Genomic DNA, 27,387 nt, shown 5'->3' on the forward strand with positions numbered 1-27,387 from the left:
TTGGTGACCACATGAAGTTGTGAAGAGGGTGACATGTCAGAGAAGCCCAAGTATCATTTGTGCTATCCATGTCAATGGGTCCATGAGTTTCTTTCAATTTGCCAATCAAATTGTATTCTTTATTTGCATAATAATGGAAGAGTCACTTTTGTGACCATTCAGTCATTCCACAGAATTATCAAATTCAAGTGGTTGTGGGAATCTATAATTCCTTTATCTCCTCAAATATTTGTTTTTTTGTTTTGTTTTGTTTTGTTTTGTTTTTTTCTGAGACAGGGATTGTCTACAGAGCAAGTTAGTGGCAGGACATGCTCTAAAGCTACAGAGAAACCCTGTAAGGCAAACAGGTTATGGTCCATACCCTGGCTGCCATGTGACAGGCAGTCAAGAGCCAACTGTCCATTAGGGTCCTGGGCAGCAGGAGGGTGCCAGTAGAGTTGGGAGGTGCAGATCAGCTGGCTCGCAGGAGGATTCTCAGCATGGCCCGTGCTGTGTGGGGTTCCATTTTATTGTTTCTCAGACCAGGGTCTCATGCCAGAATACAGGTGTTGGACCAGTTCATGCTAAAGAGTCCACAAACTTGCCTTGAAGTTAAAATCCTCCTGCCTCAGTCTCCAGAGAGCTAGGTTTAACCTGGCAATAGTACAGTTGGTTTTTGAGATAATATCTCAGGATGTAGCCCAGGTTGGCCTGGACTTCATAGATCTGCCTGCCTCTGCCTCCTGGGTGTTGGTATTAAAGTCTGCACTCCCATTAGATTTTAATTTTTCACAGTTGCCATGGTGTGTGCATGGAGGTAAGAGGAAAACTTGCAGGTAGAGCCAGTCTTTCCTTCCAACAAATGGGTCCTTTCAAATGCCTAGGCTGTGTCTCACCCACAAAAAGTAGGTGTATGTGTGGTACAGGCTGCCCTGAGACACAGTCCTACATTTCAGAATAGGATGGTGCCCCGTGCTGGCACCCTGGAAGGGCAGTGTGCTGACTGGGTCAAGAACAGGCAGCAGGGTCTGGTGGCAGGTTGGGCTCATCCAGGAACAGTGCTGAGCCCTCACTATGGTGAGAGGCTCACCTGAGGCTGGGCTACTGCACTAGGTGGTAGGTGTAGCGGCCAGCCGTCTCACTGAGCCGGATGATCTTCACCACGTTCCCTTGATTGATCCCAAAGTAGCGTGACACTGGTTCCCCTGCCTGGATTCTAGGCAGCTGGCTCTCATGAAGCTTGTATCTGGCCAGCAGCTCTGTCACCTCCTCCTTGGTCATGACCACATACATGCTCAAGAACCAGCTCGTGTTCCGTGATGTTTATGAGCAGCTCCTGCTGTAGGAACTGCTCCAGCACATACTTAGGGGCCATGTCCACCAGGGACTGCTTGTCAGAGGACATCATGCCCTCCTGAACCACAATCAGCGCCCGAGTGATGTTCTCTTCCTGTATGCACTGGCAGTACACCTTGATGGTCTTGATGTCCACCGTGGGCTCCTCTGGGAAGAACACTAACATCTGGTCTGTGGGATCATCGTTGGGAATCTATAATTCTGTATTCAGTCAGATAGAAGCCTTGGCAATTTTTGACCACTATGCTGTACACAATGTCAGAAGAGAATCAAAATGTGGGTTGCCCAGCTAGTGCTGGAGTATTGATTCTGGCAATGTGAACAGCTTGAACTCCATGTTATTGGAAAAACAATCACAGAGGTAAATCACGAATTCTTTTGTCATAAGTATAAGGTGAGAAAAGAACTCATGTGCATAAAAGGAAAATTTACCTAAAATATTTTGAAGAGTCATAAGTAATAATGTGGAATGTTTTTTCCTTGCTAGTTAAGTTCACATTTATAGGGTTACAGGACACACATTTATGAGCTTAATGGGTTTGTCATTTCAAACAACTCATGAGCACAGATTATTAATTACCATAGGTAAATTTTTATACGCTATACAGACTTAAGAGTATAATAGCTAAGTATTGTATTACATGTTTTATATTATTGATTGAAATATATATTCCATAAAATGAAAATGATGGATTTTTGCAATAAACTTTCACAAGCACTCCAGAGCAAATATGAATAATTTACAAGAATAGAAACAATGGGTAAATTAAGCTGATGGTCAGGATATGCCAAAATCCACTTAAATATGTGAATTTCTCTTAGCTCTCTCATGCATCTTATAGTACATAGTAATTAATTACTTATTGCCATGATGTTGTATTTGCTTGTTTTAAGGTTGCAGATTAATTCATTATTAAATGTCACTTCTTTTGTATATGGGTTGTATTTTCAATACTCTTGTGCTTCTAACTATTGAAATAATACCTTGATAAAGTCATTGCTGACACCACCATATTTATAAAAATAAGAAACAATGCAAGCAATGTAAAGATCCCTGAGTGAGAATATTCCTGTATACTCTAGATTAAGTTTATAACACTGAAATTAGCAAGTTACATTAGCTCTTAAGTCTTTAAGTGATGAATCAGACATGGTGAAATATTTCTTACAGATCCAGTATAAGTATACACAAATACTAAAATATGAACTTAATTAACTGCTATACACATAAATCACTAATCATTCTTGTTTTATAAAATACACTAAAGTAATTGTGCTTCATCACTATGAGTACATGAAGCAAAAGATAATACTTTAGACTTTTTTATACAGTATTATTTTATTTTTAAGCTTAGTCTTCTTGTTACACTTGTCATACTATGACTCACTATTTAGACAACGCTAACCTTGAACTCAGATAGATCTTCCTACTTCTGTCTCAACCTTCTGCTTGATAGTATTACAGCCTATGCCACCACACACTGTAAGCATCTTATTTTTCCTGCAAACATTCAGCCAGAATTTCTTGGTTAGAGAAGTAGATCTCATCATCTTCACTTCTCTAGGCATCATCTCTGGTTTGCATCTGTCTGCATTTGTTGCACTGTTTCTCCCCATTTGTGATCTTGAAAGTGGGCTGTAGTTTATAATTTTTAAATATGCAGAACTTAATTTTATTTCTATTGTAAACAATGATAGATTTAATAATGACATTTTTCTTTCAAGCTTTGAAAATCAAGCATTAGAAGCCATGAAAATACTTTTGAATGAAGCCTTTCAGGAACATAACAATGACAAACAGATTAGTGCTGTGTTTTTCCATCTACCTGTCTGTAGTTTACATGCAATATGAAGATATTTTTTCTCCTTCAGAGAGCAAAAGATTCCCTTTAAATGAAATAAATAGAATTAGAGATGACAGCCCATGCTGGCTTCTCAAGACCCTATGAGTACCCTACTCTAGTCAGGTTTCCAGATTTCAAAATAGTTCCTACAATCTATATCTCTTGGTTAAAATCTAGGTCACATTTTCACCCAAGAAATATGACTTTAACTTTTATTTCATTTTTGTCCTCAAGAAACTCTTTCCTGATGTCTCCCAAATGTAAAATTTAGTTTTGTCAAAGGTTTTACTGCTTGATAGCAAACTTATGTCTCCATCAACCTGGTGCTTTATAACCTGAACATTAATAAAAGCACTTTGTTTGCTTTTCTCATTGTTCTGTACTTGGGATTGATCTCAAGCTCTTGCATGAACTAGAATTATTCTAATTCACTAAATTATAGACCCAGCCCCATGACAATATGGTACCTATAAGTGTTGCAAATACACTGTAGAAACATATTTACTTCAAGTAAGTCTCTACTGCAATATGGCTTCACTCCTGCCCAGGCAGGCAGAGTATTTCTGAACAGAAGTATTCTATCTACACATAAAGATTTTCATGCCTGGATAAGCTTCCATTTTAATTTTTAAAGCATTCTCTGAACAACATATTAGCATGGAAAAACATTTAGAATTTTATGTGGTTTTTCTCCAGGTAGTTTCTGAAATGTCATGATAAACATACTTTCTTTCAAATAGTTAACTAACACATCAACATTACAGCACTTGACTTAGTTTTACACTGTCTCTATTGGCACAACAAGAAACCATATTATAAATATAAATATAAAACACCATGAACCTTATAGCTTGATTTCTGTTTTGACAATTCTTTTTTGAGTCATGTAAATATTTTACCAATTTAGGTGTACTTCTCGTCTTGCACTTCTCTTAATTGAAACTAAGAAATCAATACACACTTCTTAATACATATTTTAAATAAACCTGTGTGTTAAATATTCACAGAAATTATTCATTTGAATTGTGATAAATGCATTGAATTCTTGGTGTTACTGGATATATATCCCTAAGAGAAACATGAAACACTCAGCTCATTTTTCTGCCAGCTTGTCCCATGGTGAGTTCCTAATAAGCTTCAGCTATTTTGTATGAACATCACAGAATCAGTCACATTCAGCAGGAGAGAACCACTATGCCTTAACTGACATCCTGTAAATTGCCATCACTTTCTGTGTCATTATCTGTCATTTTTCACACAGTTGGCCACCATCACTGACATTGCTGTATCCTGATACTCATTTTTACTTGCATAGCATTTCACATGGACAAAAATTTAAAAGCCACAAATATATAGTCTCATATCTTTCTTAGAAAACTGAATGCATAAAAGCACATTTTCATGCTTAATTCAACTTTTCATAATTTAAAATTTTATATATGAATTTTATAAAAATACAAGAACTTCTAATAATTAGGCATTATTATTATTGTCACTATGTCCTCAGTTTCTTATCTTCCTATTGTACTTTTTCTACTTGTGATGGGGGATTCCATAACTATGTTGAAAGGTTCTTTATGATCCATTAACATACTCTTCTCAATATGAAAATGTATTCTTCCTCCTGAAGCTGGAAGAAATCCATAGTAAATCTAAACTAATATTTTTGAATAACCATAGCTAACTATGTTTCTATCTGTGTATACGATGGATAGAAACAACATATTATTTTAAGTAGACAAAGGAACATTTTGCATAATCTCAGATAAAACAACTAAATAAAAATTTGAATCCAAGGTTTCTGAGGAATTGTCCATTGTGAATCTTTAACATGAATTACACAGTTAATTGATAATGCATGTACATTAATTATCTCCGTTTACAAACAAAAGGCCCAGAGATTATTAGAAAACAAAGTTTTAGCAGAAATTTTAAAATTAAGATTTTATTGCCAAGTTTCATCATACTCTAATATTCTCTTTTCTTCCTAAGTCATTGTATAGAACATGCTTTGTGAGAAGGAAATATCTTCTTGACTTCAGACATATACCTTGTACGTGGTGGAAACTAATAGGGGGATTCTGGCCTAATCAATTTTGAGTTCCTGCAACTAAAGGAATGATGGAAAGCTTTAGGAGATGGTCGATACTACAAGCAGAAGAAACCTACAGAGAGGCACCTGTGACTCCTCCTATGTAAAACATTACAATTGGCTTATAAAGCATATAGATGGTTCATGCTGGAATCAAGACAGTTACATCAATTTTATGGCTTTCCTCATCCTATGACTAACAATCATACAAAGTAGGAGTTGTGATATATTGATAATCCTCTGTTTCCCAGTATGACTTCATTTACATTTCTGATTGTATGAGTGGAGATGTTACCAAATATGATCATACCATATACCTATGCTTATGAGAACAAATACCTGAAACAAGAAATTTTTCTGCATTATTTATCAAAAGGATCTTATTTCTGCTAATCTCTAGTTACATCCTTATTATGTCTTTATTAATCATTGTTAAAAGGGCTCCAAAATTTATATTTCTAAAAATACTCTCTTAATGATAAGACATATGATTTTCTTTAGAATTGAACCATTACTAGTATTACTGAAATGTTCATATTTCTCCTCTTTCTTCAACACAACATATAAACCTTTCCATATTGTCTCAGTATCACAGTCTCCACTACACTCAATCTCAATCTCTAGTCTACATGTTTTATATTCATTATAACAACATCCCATTTCTTGTTTAACATTGTACCACCCATCAGGTGTACACAAAAATAGATAACTATATGACAGAATATATTACATAATAGTTAATAGACCACAGTGATTCTTTTCCTGTGTGGTCTCTCTCTATTACATATATTAAGAGTATTTAATAATCTAATAATCATACATATTATGCTGCATACAAGATTGTCTCATTGTACCGAACTTAAATTTGACCAAGCTACTTGACACTAGACATTTGCCAAAATATCATGTCAAAGATATATGATATGATCCATATATCATATCAAGAAACTTTAGGAAGATGTCCTTGACACTCTATTGAAAGGAAATGTTCTTTGTTTCAATCTTCATAACTCTATTATAAGTACATTTAACTCCATGTCATCTTAACACCAGTGCTCACTGCTATCATTTTTTGAATCTGCAAGACATAACCTGATGAACCATAGTAAAATTTACTTAACTCATCAGTTTTATTAAATGAAGAACACAACATTAATAATGACATTTTACCAGGCAGTCATGAGTCTTTATAAGTGTAAACAGTTTATAAAATTTTAAGAAAAATAGGATTTATGTAATTAGTTTGATTTAGATTATCCAACTGGAACATTAATTATGCTCTAAACTACAATTCACCACATTTGAAAGCCACCCTGGATGCATGTGTGATATGTCAATAGTAATGATTTGCCACTTACAGTATTACTAATTATAAACTTTCCCTTTGGTGTCGTTGATATGACACTGGCAGATTCTACCTCATCAGTATAAGCAGATGGTAATTAAAAAGTGAATGAGGCAGATTGCTACTGTGCCACTATGTGCATTGACTCTATCTGTTGTTTTAGGGAATTGATCATTTAATGATTCAGGCAAATCATGTCCATGTTAGCAATTAGATATTTGAAAGTACATTTTGGGGCACCGTGGGCTGAAAAAATAACAAATACTTGATGAGTAAGACACTGACTCATTTTCGTGTAAAGTACAAAAATATTTACAATGAGATAAGCTACATCAGTAAGAACACAATGAGTGCTATCTTACACAGATCAAAAGCAGAGTAATATTCAATATTGTTCAAAGGGAAGGCTCAAGAAAAACCTGTTGACTTGTCGTTGCTTGTGGGAATATAGGTATGATGGGAAAGGTGTTCTGAATGTATGATTATCTAAATATTTACAATGGTTTGATTGAATACATTCAAATTAGTTATAATTTTTATTTTACTTATGAAGAATGCACAGCACATCTATATCCCATATCATTACATAAATGATAAATAATAATTTTATTCTTTAAATTTTAACTATTCCATTGTTTATCTTTCTATTTTCAGATATGGTTTTAAATTCAAGCTTTAAACACATTAGATAAACACCAAACCAGTGGTCTTCAACTGTAACCCCCATTAACTTAAATAGCATTGTGCAAAAATGATAAAAGCCTGTGTTAATGTTTTTACCTACCTATAATTTTAAAATAAAATTAGACATGTATCATCTAAAATTAGGTCTTAATTGGATGTGTTTGTATAAATACACATTCCAAAACTAAGTTTTGCAAACAAAAGAGATAAACAAGCATGCACTCTCTGGTTGTGTGTCAGTGTATGGGTGAACAATGCCTATGAGTTGCAACAAACTTAATGATTCTTTCTATCACACTCACCCTTCATCTTTTAATAGCTCTGTTCTTTCCCTGTAATGCCATTAATGAGTAAGAGAAAAACAATGGGTGGGATTTAATTTAGGGGAACATTTGTCTGTTTATTGACACAAGTGAGACAGTTTCAAGCCAGTCGGTTCCGCCCTGTTCCTATTTCTATGTACAATTGTATGCTGCTAATTTAGATATATCAAAAGACAGAACATTACATTTTGGCTTGTAGGTGTACTTTTTCACTACATGAAGTCTTTAAAATTATCTGTAATAATTATCTTGCATTTTATTGTGCAGTTTTCTATATCCTAGAAATAAGATTAATACACAAGAAATTTCAGTGTTTTCTCAAATAAATTCCTTTTAAATCAAGTTAAAGGAAACTGAAATCTCAGCATCTGCCAGCAGAAATTTATTAATGATACAAAATGATCAATCACAATATAGTATTGGATATCTTGGGACACAATTTTGAAAACAAAAATGTGCATTAATTACTCTGTGATTTCTTTAGAATCCTTATTTGCAAAATTGTTTATTTCATAATATTTATTGGTATGAAATTCCAGAACTCCATTTTTTTATCATTTTAAATTTGAGATTCTTGATACTCTATGAAATAAGTGAATCAAACAAACTGTTTTGAATATAGCAACGATGGATTTAAAATGCAATAATCATATGTTTTAAAGAACTCCAAAATGTGAGAGATGTGATCAAAGTCTTAGTATTTTCCTCTTTTTAAAATAGTAAGATATATTTTTTTTCAAAATATTTTGATAATTTAGGATACAGAACAATAAGAATGTATTTGGCCACATCAACAATTTTAAGAGTTCTTAATGGTGACTTAGTATTTTTTTGTTCTTGGTTATAATCAGTAAAGATAAATTAACATCCCAATAGACTAGTTTACAAGAAAAAGTCAAGGTAATGATTTCAAAAGAGGAAAGATATCTGCCTCCCAAAATGGCTCACTGTGCAACTGTGCTTGCCTCCTAGGTTGATGAACAGAGATTAATCCCAGCTACCAAAAGGCAGAAATAAATTCTGACCTACACAAATACATCATAGCAAGTGTATGTCCCCAATGCAAAATAATAATATAAAAGCACCGATGGAACATTTTTCTGTTAAAATAACCATAATTACATACCAAAATTACAAATAGTTACTAACAGGAAACTCCTTAAAATATAACAATCCAGTCTCAGAAATACAAATGTTTCAGACCCAATTGTGGAACTGAATGTCTACACATCACCAGATTATGAAAGAGTCTGGTAATAAATAAAGGTGTAGACACACATGTTGGAGAGAAAGTAGATTAATATTAGATTACTAGCTTAAAAACCAGTCAGATATGAAGACTGCTTTTAGTATTTCCTAGTAGACCAGGGTAAATATAGTTCTAAGGTTTTTTTGTTTGTTTGTTTGCTTTTTGTTTTTTTGTTTTGTTTTGTTTTGTTTTGTTTTGTTTTTTGAGACAGGGTTTCTCTATGTAGCTTTGGAGCCTATCCTGGCACTCGCTCTGGAGACCAGGCTGGCCTCTGCCTCCCGAGTGCTGGGATTAAAGGCGTGTGCCACCAACACCCGGCTGCTTTTTGTTTTTTGATTTTATTGTTTTTTCTTTTCATTTCAAAATGCCTTTCAATGTCTTACCAATTAAACACTTAGAAAACATAAGTGTTTGAGGAGAAAGGATTGCTAATGATTGTAATAATTACAGGGTATGTCTGTGTATCAAATTATCATTAATTGTATTGATAGGCATATATTACAGATATATGCATGTATAAACATTGTATTAAACAAAATGTTTAAATATTTTTCACCAGAAAAAGAAGCAGGAATAAGAAACAAAAAATATAATATTTTTTGCTTTAGAATGAAAAAAATGTTAGATACATCTTGGCAGTAAGTAAAGCATTATGCATCAAGGGTACAGATCAAAGAAAACTGAAGCCCATTCATCAAACCATTCCCTAGGAGGTGATGAGCTAAAAGGTCTTAAACACTTTTTAATTTGTCTTCCTGTCCTCTGCTGCCCTAATTATCAGCAGATCTTAAAATAATTTCTAAATGCATAGACTTATGCTTTCCATAACATCACTTGAAAACAATTTACATAATTTTTGTCTTTTTGTTTGTTTTCTGTTTAAGGTTATGGTCCCGAGTGCATATACCATGAGGATGACAGTACCCACACTCTCAAAGAGCAGTAAGTACACTTATAAGTGTTGGTTCACTTGCAGCCCCTCATTGCTATTTTTTGTTTTGTTTTTCGTTATTTCTATTTAAATTAGAATCAAGATTGTTTTACATGTGAATACCAGTTCCCTCTCCCTCCCCACCCCCAACTAACATCCTACCTATCCCTTTCTCCCCAGGGAGGATGAGGACTTCCATAGGGCATCTTCAGAGTCTGTCATTTCCATTGGGATGGGGCCTATAACCTCCCCTGTGTGTCTAGGCTCAGGAAGAGCCTACAAGATCCCTCTATGTAGAATGGGCTCCCAAAGTTGATTCCTATGCTAGGGATAAATACTGTTCTACTGCAAGAGGCCCCATAGATTCCCAAGGCGTTTTTACTAACACGCACATTCATGGGGACTGGATGAGTCGCATGCTGGTTGCCCAGCTATCAGTCTGGGGAATAATTGCTCCCCTTTGTTCAGGTCAGCTGTTTCTGTAGTTTTTACCAGCCTGGTCTTGAACTCTTTGCTTATCACTCCTCCTTCTCTGCAACTAGATTCCAGTTCAGTGCAGTGATTAGTTGTGGGTGTCTGCTTCTACTTCCATCAGCTGCTGGATGAAGGCTATGGGATGGCATGTAAGTAAGTTATCAAACTCATTATCAGGGTATGGCATTTAAGGTAGACTCCCTTCTGTTGCTTAGATTGTTATTTGGTGTCATCCTTGTAGTCTAGGCAATTCCCTGGTGTCTGATTTCCTTTTAAACCTATAATAGCTCCCTCTGTTCTGGTATCTCTTATCTTGATCTCTTTTATTCTTCCCCCAACTCAACCTTCCCACTCCCACCCATCCTCTTCTACCCTTCTCATTCTCCTAAATCTCTCTCCCCTCCACCTATGCTTCAATTTTGCTCAGGAGATCTTGTCCCTTTTCCCCTTCTCCAGGGGACCATGTATGTCTCTCTTAGACTTTTCCTTGTTTCCTAGCTTCTCTGGCAGTGTGGATTGTAAGCTGGTAAACCTTTGCTCTATGTCTAAAATCCATATATGATGAGTACATACCATGTTTGTCTTTTTGTTACTGGGTTACCTTCCTCAGAATGGTTTCTTCTGGTTCCATCCATTTGTCTGTGAATTTCAAGATTCCATTTTTTTCCTCTGAATAATACTCCATTGTGAAAATGTACCACATTTTCTCTCTCCACTCTTCAGTTGAGGGGCAACTAGGTTGTTTCCAGGTTCTGGAGTAATGCTGGTATGAACATAGTTGAATGGATGTCCTTGTTGTATGAATGTTCATCTTTTGGGTATATGCCTAAGATTGGAATTGCTGGATTTTGTGGTAGACTGATTCCCATTTTCCTGAGAAATCTCCATACTGATTTCCAAAATGGATGTATGAATTTGCACTCCCACCAGTATTGGAGGAGTGTCCCCCTTTCTCCACTTCCTCTGTAGCATAAACTGTCATTGGTGTTTTGATTTTAGCCATTCAGACAGGATTAAGATGGTATCTCAGAGTTGTTTTGATTTGCATTTCCCAGATGGCTAAGCATGTTGACCTCTTTCTTGTGTGTCATCTTCCATTATTTGCAGATGATATGATAATCTACATAAGTGACCTGAAAAACTCTACCAGGGAAATCCTACAGCTGATAAACTCCTTCAGCAAAGTGGTAGGATAAAAGATTAACGAAAAAAAAAAAATCAGTAGCCCTACTATATACAGATGATAAATGTCCTGAGAAAGAAATCAGAAAAACATCACCCTTTACAATTGCCACAAACAACAGAAAATACCTTGGGGTAACACTCACCAAAAAAGTGAAAGACATGTATTGTAAGAATTTTGTGTTTTTAAAGAAAGAAATTAAAGAAGATACCAGAAAATGGAAGGATCTCACCTAACTGATATTTAAAAATTTGGTGGTGTGTGTGTGTGTGTGTGTGTGAGAGAGAGAGAGAGAGAGAGAGAGAGAGAGAGAGAGAGAGAGAGAGAAAGAGAGAGAGAGAGAGAGAGAGAGGTCTATGTGAATGTGTGCTGTTTGTGTGTGTGTAGTGGATTCTCATGTAGTTTGTATTTATGAATCTCTGTTTGTATTTGGAGGCAAATAAAGGACATTGGATATATTTCTTTTCTGTTTTCTGCCTGTTTTGTGACAAGATCCCCGTGAATCTGAAGGCTGCAACTTTTACTAGGCTCAATGCCTAGCATGCTCCTTATATACACCTGACTCTGCCAGACTATGAAGGTTAACCCATGGTGTAGTTGTCTGAGTTTATTTTTGTTGAGACCCAAAGTGTATGTCAAACATTTAGAAAAATGAGACATCATAGTATCTTGTTAAAAAATATGACTCCTTCTTCAAACTTCAAACTTGAAACCTCTTTTCCCAAGGTAAAATGGACATGTTTATTTTGTACTCCTTTTCAGGTAATTTTACTGAGGAAGGGAAGGGGCAAATGCTTTTTGGTGTATAGCAAATATTTATATGCTAAGTCTTTACCAGAACTTTCTCCACAAAAATCCATCTTAATACACAGTGGAAATATTAGAACATATTGAAATTGCCAAATAGCACACATTACTACAAAAGATTATCATGATATCATGCTATTAAATTGGTACTTTTGTCAAACCCTGGTGTTTTTTTCAAGAGCAGTTGATCTAGTTACCTTTCTACTGTCCTGAACTCTTTCATCCTTTGAAGTCATGTATCTGGTTCACAGTAGGAGACTATGAGTATAAAGGCAGTTGGAAGTTCAAACTCCTTTGTATTGGATAAGTGTGCAGATACCTTCTATTAAAAGGCTGTCATGCTACCAGTCAGCCAAGCATGGAGTTACAATGTGTCAAAACCTTTACTCATATTGACTCTGTTTCAGCTTCTACTTTTTTATCTTATCCCTGGATTATTATCTTCCACCTAGAGATTGGAAGGTAGACATAGACCTACTATCTGATTTTATTTGTCTGCATTGCTGTCATACTATATTTTGAACCATAGGTTCAACCCTCTTCTGCTTAAGGCCTGAAGATCCAAATGATAGAACACCAGATTTTGTGCCATTCTCAGACTCCATTCAAACTAACCAATTCAATGTGGTCATGAGCATCCTTCCAGAAAACACCCTTTACCTAAAATTTATTATTATATTTTTCAATTTATTGTAGCTACTTTCATTCATATGCCTGGTTCTTAACACTAATAAATAGTACATGCAAACTCATGTAATAGAAATTTTACCTACATGACCTTCTTTGTAAAAACAAATTTAATTGTTTGAAATGTTATCTTAATCACTACAACAAAGTATTTTTTGGTTGTTGATTCAGTCTCAAATAATCAATAACACTGTTTTGTTTCAGACTTCCTGAAAGACTATGATGTCATCTTAATTTGTAATAAATTCCTGAGTGTGCTGAAGCTGTTTCACATCGAATCCTCAGAGACACACAAGACAATGTGATAACTGGATGAGGTGCAGAATGACAACTAGAAAGGATCTGATATCCTAAAAATGATGCACTGAGTGCCTGTCTGGGTATTGTTGAGAAATTCTAAATGGGAAACTCAAAATGCTCACAGTACAAAGCTTTTGGCCAATCACCCTTGGGTGTCTTATGCAATGAGGAACCAATGGCTTAAGATTTAAATCAAAGTTAGACATAAATTAAATTCTATAGTCTTGAAGAGTGTCCCGCGCGATATTCTCGCCGGCAAGAATCACACAGGACATTCGGATCCTTCTGCAGGAAAGCTTTAATGCATCTTGAGAGAGGAGAGCATAAGCTTACCAGAGCGGAGACCCCGAGCCAAGAATCCCGTCCCCTAATAAAGGCTGGCAGCGGCCGCCTGGGACGTGTCACCCTATGAATGGCTTCAGCTCCTCAGGCCATATGAGCCACGGGATAGGCAGAGATCAAAGAAATGGAAATTACCCAGCGCCTGCGAAATAATTTACATTCAGTGCCTGCAGGCACCATCATTGTAATGGAGAATGCAGGGACAGCTCCCTACAGATCCCCCTTTTTTTATTAATTAATGATAAGGCTTTATATTTTTACAAGCAAATAGGTCACCCATATGTTGAGGGATAGAGGCAGAGGTTGTACCTTCTCAATCAAATATTAAGACTGTGTACAAGAGTCGCCATCAGGCTGTTAGCTTGACCCAAAGCGCTCTCGACCTTTCCTCTGCCTTTTTTCTGGGAAAGGGAGACTCGGACAGGCAACCCTTATGCAACATGCCTCCCAGAGAAGCCTGCATACTGGGCAGCTCTCTGTGCGATGCCTTGCTCAACATCCCTCATGGGCTGCTCAAACCAGGCACTCTACCCTGTGCAATGAGCCTAGGCTCCGGGTGTGCAAGAGCTGTCTGGCCGGCGGCCTATTGCTTAAGCATAGTTAGCCAAATATCAGTGGAAGCCCCTTATTTCGAAGCTATAAGCGCTTGGGCGATAACCATCTTGTCTCTCTTAGTTTGAGCCTTGAGCTTACAGACCAGCCAGAGAAGTAACACCAATCCGCAGCAAACGGCTGCACCAAACAATCCCACCCCCACCCCTTAAGCGATGACAATCTCTCCGTCAAGGACAGGAGTTAATCTGGATAATAATAGCGGCTCTCAACTCCCGGGGAGAGGGTGGAGTTCCGACTTTTGAAGGTCCGAAGGGGCTCTTCGGGTGAGTCTTTCTGGGATCCACAGGGGATTCTCTTCATCCTGTGAAAAAACACATAGCTCCCCTGGATCTTATGAGAATAGGATCCGGGCCTCTCCAAAGACCAGTTAAGATATCTTTCACCATTTTACCATTTCTTTTGGCCTTTCAGGTTCTGAGGTTTGGCGCTTGGCCTCAGTATGGCCCTGAGCGTCAATGTTTATGAGGCTTTAAAGCCACAGGCATTCCAGGCCTCCAAGAAGTGTTGAATAACATGCATGGCCTTTTCCCCTATCAAAGACTGGGAAAGCCATCTGTAATTTTCTCTGCTCCTCTAATGGTAAAAAGGAGTTGGTACCAAATAATGGGGGTGTTGATGGAAGTACACCCGCTGGATTAACAGGTCTCTTAAATTTACCGGGGTGTGACCGGTTATCCCCTATTTTCTCTCCCTCCTTTTTTGTTTCTTTTTCACCTAGCTGAGCTGTTTCCTCTAAAACTTTATCTCTTGAGCTTTTAGAGTCATCAGAGCTATCAAGATTTAAAGCTTTAAACTTATTTACAGAATCATCTAACAAATTATTCACTCCCTTGTCATTAGACATCCCGGGAGGTCCTTTTTCCTTACACACTCCCTTGTCAGTAGACATCCCTGGAGGTCCTTTTTCCTTATATTTTATTGTTGGGTGTGCCCCATCTCTCACTACATTCGGTTTCTGACATGTAATTCTGGACTTCTTTAAGATTGCTACAACAGTGAGAAAGGTCAAAATGGCTCCTAGTAAAAGCACAGAAGCCTCTACACTAACCTCCCAAAATAGCAACATTCCCAAGCCAAAGTCCAGAAAAGGCATACCTCTCCGAATTTACCACCCTGCAGTTCTGAATCCGCCTTGTAGCCAAGGGGTCTCCTCGGTGCCAGCGATGTTAACAAGTTCCCGGGTTTCGGCACCAGATGTCCCGCGCTATGTTCTTGCTGGCAAGAATCACACAGGACATTCGGATCCTTCTGCAGGAAAGCTTTAATGCATCTTGAGAGAGGAGAGCATAAGCTTACCAGAGCGGAGACCCCGAGCCAAGAATCCCGTCCCCTAATAAAGGCTGGCAGCGGCCGCCTGGGATGTGTCACCCTATGAATGGCTTCAGCTCCTCAGGCCATATGAGCCACGGGATAGGCAGAGATCAAAGAAATGGAAATTACCCAGCGCCTGCGAAATAATTTACATTCAGTGCCTGCAGGCACCATCATTGTAATGGAGAATGGAGGGACGGCTCCCTACAGAAGAGTTATTTTTAAAGTGCCTTAAAATAGCTAATATACTAAAAATGAAATATTAAATAATTTATAATATCACTGTTTATTAATTTTATAGATTTTAAAACAAGCCTAGGCTCTTCCCCAAACAATGTGACAGACTTTAATGATCCCTCATGGAAGGCCTCACTGTCCTTGGGGAGTGGGTGAGGGGTAGGTTGGGGGTATCAGTGAGTGGCATGGGAGGATGGGAGGGAGAAGGAAGGGGGAGATTGATTTGTAAAATAAGTTGGTTTCTTAATAAAAAATGTAAAGAAACAAAGCATGATATCTTAAATGGCTACAAAAGCTTACTGCAGACTTAATTCAATCATACATTTAATCTTTAGATTGGTCCAATGAGCAAATTTCCAAAATTTAATTCTTGATTTTGAAATGGAGGATAAAAATATATTCTGATCTGACTTTTAGTTTGTCCTACCTTGTGCTTCTCTTTCAGGGGATGGGCTATTAAAGTTCTTGCAGAATGAAGTACAATTGACAAAAATAGACAACAGCTGAAGATTAGAGCTCTTTGTTTAAACAGAGAGTAAGAACTGATGAGGAGTGCTACACAGTCAAGCCAAAGTTTTAATATTTGAATTACCTCATAAAGGCTTCCTTCATAAGCATTGTTTTAATAGACTCTTCCTAGCCTTGCACAGTTCTTCCTCTAGTCATCCCTGGGGTGCAAATGTTAGAGCTTTTCTTCAGGATGCTCCAAAGGGGTCACAGGACCACAGGGGCACAGTGCCAGAGTCAGGGAGATCTAAAAGAAGACAACTTTGGGGGCTGTTAGGAACCACCAGTCATTCTGTATACAAAGCCACACAATGACAGTTATCTCTCACACAAATGAAAAAAAAAAGTTCTGAGGAATGTGGTATGTGTTTTTCTAAGTTCTTGCAATTTGATGACATAGAAATAAGTTCTGAGTTCATAAGTGAGGCAGCTAATACTGTGGAGTTATTGCCTTTTATAAATCCGGAATGTTTCAGTAAAAACAAAAACAAACAAACAATGCACGGGATTTTAAAGGGATGAGAAAAAGGTGGTGTGAGCTGCTGAAGAAAAGACAAAAAAATAAATTAATAAAAATAAAAGGAACTCTGTGTGCCATATCAGAGGCATGGTGAAGAACCTGGGCTTGAGCTGGTCGTTGGTGGCACAAGCCTTTAATCCTAACCTTCGGGAGGCAGAGGCAGGTGGATCTCTGTGAGTTCGAGGCCAGCCTGGTCTACAGAGCGAGTGACAGGATAGGCTCCAAAGCTACACAGAGAAACCCTGTTTGGGAGACATTCCAGAGATTTAGAGGCCATATAAGGGTTGAAGGATGCAGAGTTCGTGATAAAAAAGATCACAGTTGAGGAGAGGAAGACTAGAACGACGGAAAATGGGTCAGGTATTTCTGAAATTCATGCAGCATCTACAAATTTGGAATGACAATAGGGCCAATAGGAAGGGGGTCTTGTGAGAAGTAGTAAGGAAACAGTTTCTGGGATGCCTTGACACTTGTTGCTGGAAGTTCCACATCATTCACCACCATAGAGAAACTGAAAATGGCCCAGATTCTGAACTTTCAAGTATTAAACCTGGGACTTACCTTGGGGTGGGGGACATCCCCTCTCCTCCAATAGATTTGCTTTTCTTTTTCTAGTAAGCAGAAAAAGAATAATACACACTGAATTATACCACACTTAATTTTCATTTGTAGTAACGCCACAGTTTAGAATTCATAAAATTTAAGTGTACCTATGTACTGAAATTGTTATTTGGGAACTGGTTCATGTAATTTAAAAAGCAGGATAAGCTTTTTTTTTTCCAAAGTGTAGCTTTTACAGGCAATAAAACTATAATGGTGGTGATGTGCTTCCACTGAGTAAACACCCAGGACACCTGAGTGAAAAGACTGCTGAGGAAATAATTTACTGACTTTGAAGATGACATAGTAATTAACCTCTTGGTAGTGTTTTTCTAAGCTCCTGTAGAAGTCTTAACAGAATAACAGTTACTTAATTCCACAAACAAAAATTTAATAGGCTTTGGAACAAGATCTTTTGGAATAGGGTAGTTAATATCCCACATGAACTAAATGTACAACTAGAATTAACATCTATTGTAATTATTTCTCTACACTCTTATGCCATATAGTAAGAGTTTTGTTAGTGGAAAAAAATCAGGAAATACTGACATCATATTCTACTTTGTGTAGCTCTAAGTGTAGGCATCATCACAAGAAAATGTTTCTATTGACTCTTTTCATATGCAAAATATTACAAAATGAGTATTCAAAAGCCAAATTCTTGGCAGAGTACAGGATGTTTTTACTATAGTATAAATTTTTTTTTAATTTTTTTATTAGTTCAAGTTAGGGAACAAGCTTGTTTCACATGTAAGTCCCTTCTCCCTCTCCCTCCCCTCATCCCCAGCCCTCCTCCCCAACCCCCAACCTACCCCCCACCCATCCACCCACCACTCCCCAGGCAGGGTAGGGTCCTCAACAGGGGCTCTGCAAAGTCCACCAAATCTTCCTGTGCTGGGCCTGGGCCCTTCCCCATGTGTCCAGGGCTAGAGTCCATCCCTTCACGTGGGATGGGATACAGATATTATAAAGGTATTTGTAATAATTAAAAGTTATCTTCAGGAAAGTATTTCACTCTGAAAAAATTCATTTATAGTTTCCGAGAAATGAAGTTAAATAGTTGAGCAAACATCTTAACATTGAAATATAGAAAAATATGGGGTATTAACAGAAAATTTCAGTGCAAAGCAAAGGATACCTTTCATTTTAGTTATTAGTAAGTGAGGCCTCAATTGCTAAAATTACGTTGGCCTGGCTTTACTTTCCCAACAAAACAAGACCCTTCTGATTAAGACACTACATCATTATGTTATGTGCTTATGTTGGTCAGTGTTCTATTGTAAAGAGATACCATCACCACCACAGCTCTTGCAAAAGAAAACATGTAATTTGGGCTTGCTTACAGTTTCAGGGGTTAATTCCTTTCCTTTTCTTTCTTTCTTTTTTATTGTTTTGGTTTTTTTCGAGACAGGGTGTCTCTGTGTAGCTTTGGAGCCTATCCTGGCACTCGTTCTGGAGACCAGGCTGGCCTCGAACTCACAGAGATCCGAGTGCCTCTGCCTCCTAAGTGCTAGGATTAAAGGTGTGCACCACCAACGCCCAGAGGTTTATTTCCTTTTCATCATGGCAGGGGGCATGCTAACATGCAGGCAGACATGCTGGGAAATTAACAGAGATTTCTGCAGCTGGCTATGTATGCAACATTAAGAGAGGCACTGGGCCTGGTAAGGCTTTTGATACCTCCAAGTCTACACGCAGTGACAAACTTTTTCCAAGAAGACCACACATTTCTGTTTTAATAGGACCTTACAGTTTTTTATCATGTACAAATTTCACCAATTTAAGGAGCTATGGATTTTAAAAATTAGCTTTGCTTCTTTCTGTTAATTATTGGAAGATACTGACCCTTTATTTTTGTATGTAGGTTTCAATTTTCAAGTATTACCTCCATTTGTTTCACATATAATCATTAAATACAGGTTTATTACAAAAGTGTATCTGTTCTGCTGATTGTTAACTAATAGTCTTGCACAGTGAAAATGTTTTCCCATTTATTTTCTGAAAAAATAATTTTTAGCTTCTCTTCTTAGAGAATATGAACTGGAAATAGATTTAATATGCTGTTTTGTGCTTGTACTCCTATTTTAAGGAAGTTTGTTCTATGTACTGAAACTATATTTAGCATAGTTCAGATGTTGTCAAGATGAGCCAAATGGTTTATCATGCCGCAGGTCCTCTACAATTAGGTAGAAACAACTGCATGTCCTTCCAGCACATGTTTGTCAACTTTGCTTGACATTTCACCATTATAATAAAGTTGGAATGGTATTGAACTGATTTACTTTACAATTTCTAAGTGACAAATGATGCTGAGATCTTGTCAAGTTCTATTATATTGGATATACTTGATAAGACTTACATTCAGATTTGGTTAATTTTGATACTTTTCTTTTCACGCAGTTTTGAATATTCTTTCTATATTTCTCATGAAAAGTTTTATGTCTTTGTCTGTTAACCTAATCCTTGAGCATCAATCCTGAAAATGCACAGGGCTGGCAACATTTGGAGAGATTCTGGTGTTGTAGTCATTCTTTATCCTGGGCAAAAGGAATGTGCTCCAGCTTTCAAAGCAGTGTCTTAAAACTGATTTTGCAAATCATACTGAACTTAAGAGATTTAAACAATACAAATTTATGTTAGATATTTTAAGTTTAGTAATTCTAAGTCCAAAATTTCAGGAAATTTAGAGTCTTGTGAGTTTTAATGGCTGTATGCATTACTTTCCTCCCTGGGGAACAAAGTGCTCTCTCTCTCTCTCTCTCTCTCTCTCTCTCTCTCTCTCTCTCTCTCTGTTCTTTCTCTCCCAGAGGCTTAGGCTCAAGTGATGTTACTTAATGAATATGACACTTTGTTGTTAGACTTTGGAAATGTTTTGTAACTTTTTGAAAAGTTGGATAAATTCATGTTTTAATGAGAATATATGCCCCGGGAGCCCTGATTCTGTATCCTTTTTGCTGCTTAGAAGTACAAAAGAAAAGTATTCATGAAAAGCCATTCAAGACAAGACAATTTCATGAGAGAACTGAGATTGGAAGGGTAAGAGCTGAGGAAGGAGAATATTTTCTGGGTGATAACAGCGGGGTGTATTCAAATTCCCATGTGATATTCAATGAACAGTGTATATTTGGTGTTCTATGGACCCTGTGACTGTGATACTCTATGGACAGTGTAGTTTAGGTAGTTGGAGAATCATTTAGAGATCATTCCCTTCATTTTATCTACTTATTTATTTTGTATTTATTTATTCATTTATTTATTTGGCTTTCAAGACAGGGCTTCTCTGTAGCTTTGGAAGCTGTCCTAGAACTAGCTCTTGTAGAACAGGTTGGTCTCAAACTCACAGAGATCCACCTGCCTCTGCCTCCTGAGTGCTGGGATTAAAAGCATGGAACACCACCACCCCTGTCATTCCATTTATCTTTAAGAGCCCACATGAGTTTAAAATAAATCACTATTTCTATTACCTATATAAACACAAGATGTATCATTTTTTTCTATGTGGAAACAAGAGCAATTAATAGGCTTATCTGGATGGCTTTTAATAGGTGAGAAAATTTTATAAATTCAAGAAGCTTTTCCTGAAATTTCTGGGAAGCCAAAAATGTAATTGAATTGGATATCATAACTTGTTCATTACTAAATTGTTCTGAGTCCAAAAGTAGAAGAAATAAAAATTCCTTTTGTTTTGTTTTCACTTTAAAACCATTTTCCACTATGCTCCCTTTTGATAAATAAACATATGAAAATTGTATGTAAAAGCATCAGCAGGAGGTTGATATTTTATAATGGTGAGAAGATAAAAGCTGTATCACACCTCACTGAAATATTTTTGATTCTGCTCAGCAGAGTTCCATTTTCAGTCATTTACTGGAATTCAAGTATGTTTGAGTAAAGATATTACCTTTCTCATTTTCAATACCACCTGCTTTACCCCTGACTTGACTTTTATCTTAGGATGCACAGTTAGCGGAAATAACAATAAATATGACATTTTGCACTGTCAGACATTTTCACAGGATAAGAGTCAAAATAAAGTTTGTATTACATTTATTTCTTTTTGTTCACTTCAATATATGTATTCCACATTTGTGTGTATGTATATATACCCTCCAATGCAGTTTCATTTACCTTCCTATTTTATACATGCAGGAAATGACAAGTATGCACCAAAATGCATTTAGATTTTTATGTTATTTTTAGCAAATATTTTATAAACCTATGGTCTCACAAATTGGCACATCTCCTTACCCTTCAGGGAAGGATAATACCTTAGATATTAGTATTCTTATAAAGTAGTTTTACAACATGATTTTTTTTTACAGAATTCTATCAGTTTCTTTCTGAGAAGGTATCAAAAGATATGGAATTATAATAAATTGGGTAGTACTGGTATTAGGTAATTGCATGACTGTTTTTGTTTTATGGCCTTGTTCTACATTTTAACCATCAGTATCTAAGTAGCATTTACTTACTGCAAACCAGGATGTTAAATATTTGTGGGGGGCAATGATAAAAAAGTTTCTGCCATCATTTTTATTGTCATAAGGGTCATATAGTCTAGCTGAAACCAGGCAAATGAAACATCTCATTGATATAGAAGGATAGAATCTGTTGACTGAAGTTGCTGTCCTGCACATTTCCACAGCTGTAGAGTCCCAAATAAACACCCAGAGGCTTATATTAATTATAAACTGTTAGGCCTATTTCTCAGGCTTATTACTAACAAACTGTTACAACTTAAATTTACCCATAATTCTTATCTATGTTTAGTCACATGACTTGGTACCTTTTCTCGGTAAGGCGTTCTAATCTTTCTTCCTCTGCATCTGGTTGGTGACTCACTCTTTGGTTTTGTTTTCCCTGAATTTTCCTACTCTGGTAGCCCCACCTATTTTTCCCACCTGGCTCCTGGCCAGACAACTTTTTATTAAACCAATATGAGTGACAAAACTTTACAGTGTACAAGAGCATTATTTCACATAAGAATTTGTATAACAAATGCTTGTGTCATTTAGCATGGGTACAAAAATAATTTTGGTAATTAATATGTAGAAAAAATTAATATTTAATGATTAATCTGTGTTCTTATGGACAGATAGAATTTAAGCGTAAGCTCACATAGAAAAATCTAAGGGAATATGTTCAATCAAGATTGCAATGTGTTTTGATTCAGAAATTGATTTGTATCAGCAGTAATTGCTTTCTTTGAAATGAATAATAATATCTGTTATGTCAGTGAATAGGAAAATGCATATCTGATTTGAGTCTAAAAACTGTTTATGGTGAAAATATAAACCAAAAAGCCTCACACATTCTAAAGGTATGAGATAACACATCATATTTGATATGAAATTAACAGGAGAAGAACTCTGAAATATAGGAGAAAGAATGAGGTGGCACAAAGGGATTGGTTGGAAAGAAAAATGAAGTTGAATTAACAAAAATTAAAACTTACAAAAAAGCCTTATGAAACCTTACTAGTTTTCAAACTTTTTAAATAAAAAGTTTATTCCTATATCACTAAACAATGTTGAAAAGAGAAAATACGGGTTATTAAATGAACAATACCAGCTACCAGCATGGGTTGCAGCCCTACACATTCATTAGGCTACATCATCACCAAAACCAGCTTGATCTATTTTCAGTTCCCTTGTTGGCCTACAATGATGATATAGTAAGAATATAGTAAATAACTACATGCATTGGTTGCAGTATACTCTTGCCTTAGTTAGAGTTTCTATTGCTATTGTAAAGTAACATGACCAAAAGGAAGTTGGGGAGGAGAGAGTTTATTTGGCTTACACTTCTACATTGTTGTTCAACATCAAAAGAAATCAGGACAGGAACTATACAGAACCAGAGGCTGGAGTCAGGAGATGACCCATAGGCCATGGAGGATTGCTGCTTACTGGCTTTCTCCACATGGGGTTCTCAGCCTAATTTTTTATAGAACCCAGGACTACCAGCTCAGCAGTGGCACTACCCACAATGGGCTGAGCCCCACCCTACTCATCACTAATTAAGAACATGATCTATAGGCTTTCCGATAGCCTGATCCTATGGAAGCATTTTCCCAATTTAGGTTCCCTACTCATAGATGAGTTTAGTTTGACATAAAACTATCCAGCACAACAGAGGAATCAATCATGAACTGAACAGGAATCTCCTTAATTGGTAACTTTCTTTGTGGTAGAAGGCATTATGCAAACCACAGGGAGGAAAGACATCAGTGTTCTGTGATGACATATTATTTATGATTTATTAAAGCTTGCCTGAGGTTTCAGAAAGTAAATTCAGCCACAAGTCATAGAAACCAGGCTCACACCTTTAATAAAAGCATATAGAAGCTAGGAGGTGGTAGTACACACTCTTAATCCCAAGACTCATGATTAAGATTAGACAAACCTCTGTAAACTCAAGGCCACCCATGGATACATTAGAGTGAATCAGTCTAAAGGAGAATTAGAGGTCATGACTTTAATCCCAGGACACATGAGAGCTATATAAGACAGGAGTGAGGTCTCTGTATAAGGTATTCATTCTCTAGTACACTGAAGTAAGTAGGAACATTCATTCTCCAGCCACATTGAGAATACGAATGTCCTACCCCTTTTAGAGATAAGAGCTATCTGGTAGCTTGGTTGTTTTGCTTCCCTGATCTTCAGTTGAACCCCAATACCTGACTCTGGGTCTTTTATTATTTCCTGTTACAGGGGCATTGTTCAACAGGGAACACTGTAAGCTACAATACTTATCTATAGGTATGATATATTAACTTCTATTATAGTGGCAGGTTTGTTTATGAGGTATGGATAGGCTCTTTTGATTGAATTTGAGTCCTGATCCACAGGAGGGAATTTGTACCTGGTATTTTAAAAACAATAAGAAAAACACATGGTCAGAAACGTCATAGGCCCAAGGGGAAAATTTAATAATGTTGTTTGACTTAATAGTATGTTTGTTAAACTATATTCTAGATACGAATTTGTACATTCACATCTCTGTGATCCTAAAAATTCTGTCAGTCAAGCTTCTTAATGACATTAACAGTTGTTAATTCAGAAATGCATTAACAATTTAATGTGTTAACAAATAAGTGACTGTGTACAAAGCCATAGAGTGTCATCTATCAATACAAGTGTCTGTGTTTCAGGGTAAATCACCCTTTGATTATGTTTCTAAGGGTGGTATAGTTGCATTTTCAAGTGGTCGAATTTATGTCTCCTTGTGGAACCACTACGCTGATAGTGACTATAACATTACACACTGCCAGGAGCAATGGATGAGTGGTCTCCTTACTCCACATCCTTGACAGGATCAATGGAAGTAAATTAAAGACCCAGAAATGAATCCATGTACCATTGGACAGTTGTTATTTTTAAAAAGAAGAAACAAGAAATACACCCTGGAAAAAATGACACGACCCTTAACAAACTGTGCTAGTAAAATTGAGAGTCTGCATTAGAATTATCCAAAAAGATCCTTATGTATCATGACACACAAACATCAACTTCACATGGATCAAAGACCTCAAGATAAATTAGATACACAGAACTTGATAGATGAGAAATCGGAGAATAGCTTTAACTTCTTGGCACAAGAAAAACATCTTTCTGAACAGAACCCAGACCCTATGATCAGCAAATTATCAAATGAGTCCTCATGAAACTGAAAAGATTTGGCATGACAAAGTACATCATCATTTGAAAAAATGTGTCAGCCTACAGAATAAAAATATATTTTGCCAACATACTCCAGATATTACTCTAATATCCAAATTGTACATTGGAAATTCTCAAATGAAGAAACTCAAAAGGTTGAACAACACTTAAAACAACATTCAACATCCTTAGCCACCAGGAAAATGATATCAACTTTGTGATTCCATCTTTCACCCTACAGAATGGTTAATACTATTAAAACAAGTGACTACATTGTGATATAACCATGAGTCTAGGGGAGAAAGGTGTTGAAATGTGTTATTTTTAACACAACATGCCAGCACTAGGTTCAATTATCTGAGCAATTAATTGTCAGTTGCTGGCCATATTTGCTGGGCTTTAGGTGGCAGAGCCTTACTAGTGGAGGTATTTCACTGAATACTGTCTTGGAAATTATGTCACCCAACCCTACATCCATTTCTTTCTCTTTGCTTTGTGGTTGCAGTTAGAATGTGAGCTCTCAGCTTCTAGCTTCCATATCATTCACTTATTGCTAAGAACTCTGCCATGATGATACCTTCCTCATCTTAAATCCTTTGGAAGCGTAGCTGAAATAAACTTCTTATTCCATAAATTACTTTTGTACATTTTTTATCATGGAAAAAAAGTACCTAATATATTTTGTGACTTTAATATTGTACTCTATGAAACACAGATGATTTTGACAAAACTGAACAGAGATACATAGGAGTTACATTACAACACAAATCAACTGGATGTACCAGAAATATACAGAAAGAATCCATAGACAACAGAGAATACACATTTTCCTCTACCTCCCATGGGACTTACTCCAAAATTGAACATATATTAGGAAACAAAAAGCCTCAACAAACATATGGAAGCTGAAATAGCTTTTATCTTAAGACCTTTTTCCTTGATTGCCACTTACCTTAAAATTCTGGATAATAAAATGTGACTCAGAGTCATCACCTTTTTGTGATTGTGAAGGACAACCACGCTCAATCTCTCTGAATAACTCATATATCCTGCCCATTCACTACCTAACTTGCTTGGAACCTCTGGGGAAAAGGTGAGTTGCAGGACAGTGTCACTATTAGACCCATTTTTTGATTTTGGTTTTGTGTGGGGTTTGTTTTTCCAGTCTTCTTCTTCTTCCTTCTTCTTCTTCTTCTTCTTCTTCTTCTTCTTCTTCTTCTTCTTCTTCTTCTTCTTCTTCTTCTTCTTCTTCTTCTTCTTCTTCTTCTTCTTCTTCTTTTTTTGACAGGGTTTCTCTGTGTAACAATCTGGGCAGTCCTGTAACTTGTTTTAAAGACCATGCTGGTCTTAAACTTTTTGTTTTGTTTTGATGTTTTCTGTGTTTTCCCCTTTTTCTTCTTTTTATAATTGTAACTAGACAAATTTTAAGTTAGAAACAGCTTCTTTTACATGTCAAACCCAGTTCCCTCTCTTTTCTCCTCCCTGGTCTTAAACTTGCTGTGATCCAACTGCCCCTGCTTCCCATGAGCTGGGATTAAAGGTGTGCACCATCACCACCACACAGCTGGGCCTAGCATTTTTTAAAATCTGTCTCTTGGTTATTTTTTGAAAATCATTACTGAAACAATTGGAACACCATGGCTTCCTGAATTTTGAACAAATTTTAAAGCAAAAATGAAATTGGACAATTAAAAAAGTAAAAGTGGGAAGTGGTGTTTCCATAAGAGCTCTTAGTATCTGTGACATATTAAAAGGTGACCTGAAAGACTACAAATACATTCCCAAAAGATCTGAACCTTTCCCACACTCTTATTTCTGACTAATCTAGAGACAATTGCAAGTGTCCACAATAAAAACTTAGTCCCATAAAATGCACAGCAAAGCTGTACCCCAGACTCATAGTTTTATCAGAGGAACTGAATTCCTACAGTCTGTTATATTTATGAATTAGGTTTGTTACATAGCTGTAAAATTGGATGAGAAATTTCCAAGTTTTACATTTTTGAAGTTTTTGTTAGTATACATTCATGTTTATACACTTGTATATATTGCATTTATGAGTTTGCTGAAGCAAATAAAGGTTATGCATATGTAATAGACTCCTTGCTTGTGATACTTACACAAAAGCTAATTGTTTTTACAAAATACTGAGATAGTTATTCTTGTGTAGAACTATTCTCAGTGGAAAATTCTGCTTAAAATTCATACCACATGAAGTTTTGAGTGAGATATATATATATATATATATATATATTATATATATATATATATATCACTTAAGTGATTGGTGCTAATGTAGGTAACAAGAGGACATTGGATTATCAGGAACTTGATTTACTG

The 27,387-nt window shown here is 36.5% G+C and overlaps 1 pseudogene; it reads right to left on the reverse strand.

Annotated features, from left to right (window-relative positions):
• Positions 1–1,080: 1,080 nt before the first annotated feature.
• Positions 1,081–17,364, reverse strand: LOC100769289 (annotated as a pseudogene).
• Positions 17,365–27,387: the final 10,023 nt, after the last annotated feature.

The sequence above is a fragment of the Cricetulus griseus genome (assembly GCF_003668045.3).
Source record: "Cricetulus griseus strain 17A/GY chromosome 1 unlocalized genomic scaffold, alternate assembly CriGri-PICRH-1.0 chr1_1, whole genome shotgun sequence".
Lineage (NCBI taxonomy): Eukaryota > Metazoa > Chordata > Mammalia > Rodentia > Cricetidae > Cricetulus > Cricetulus griseus.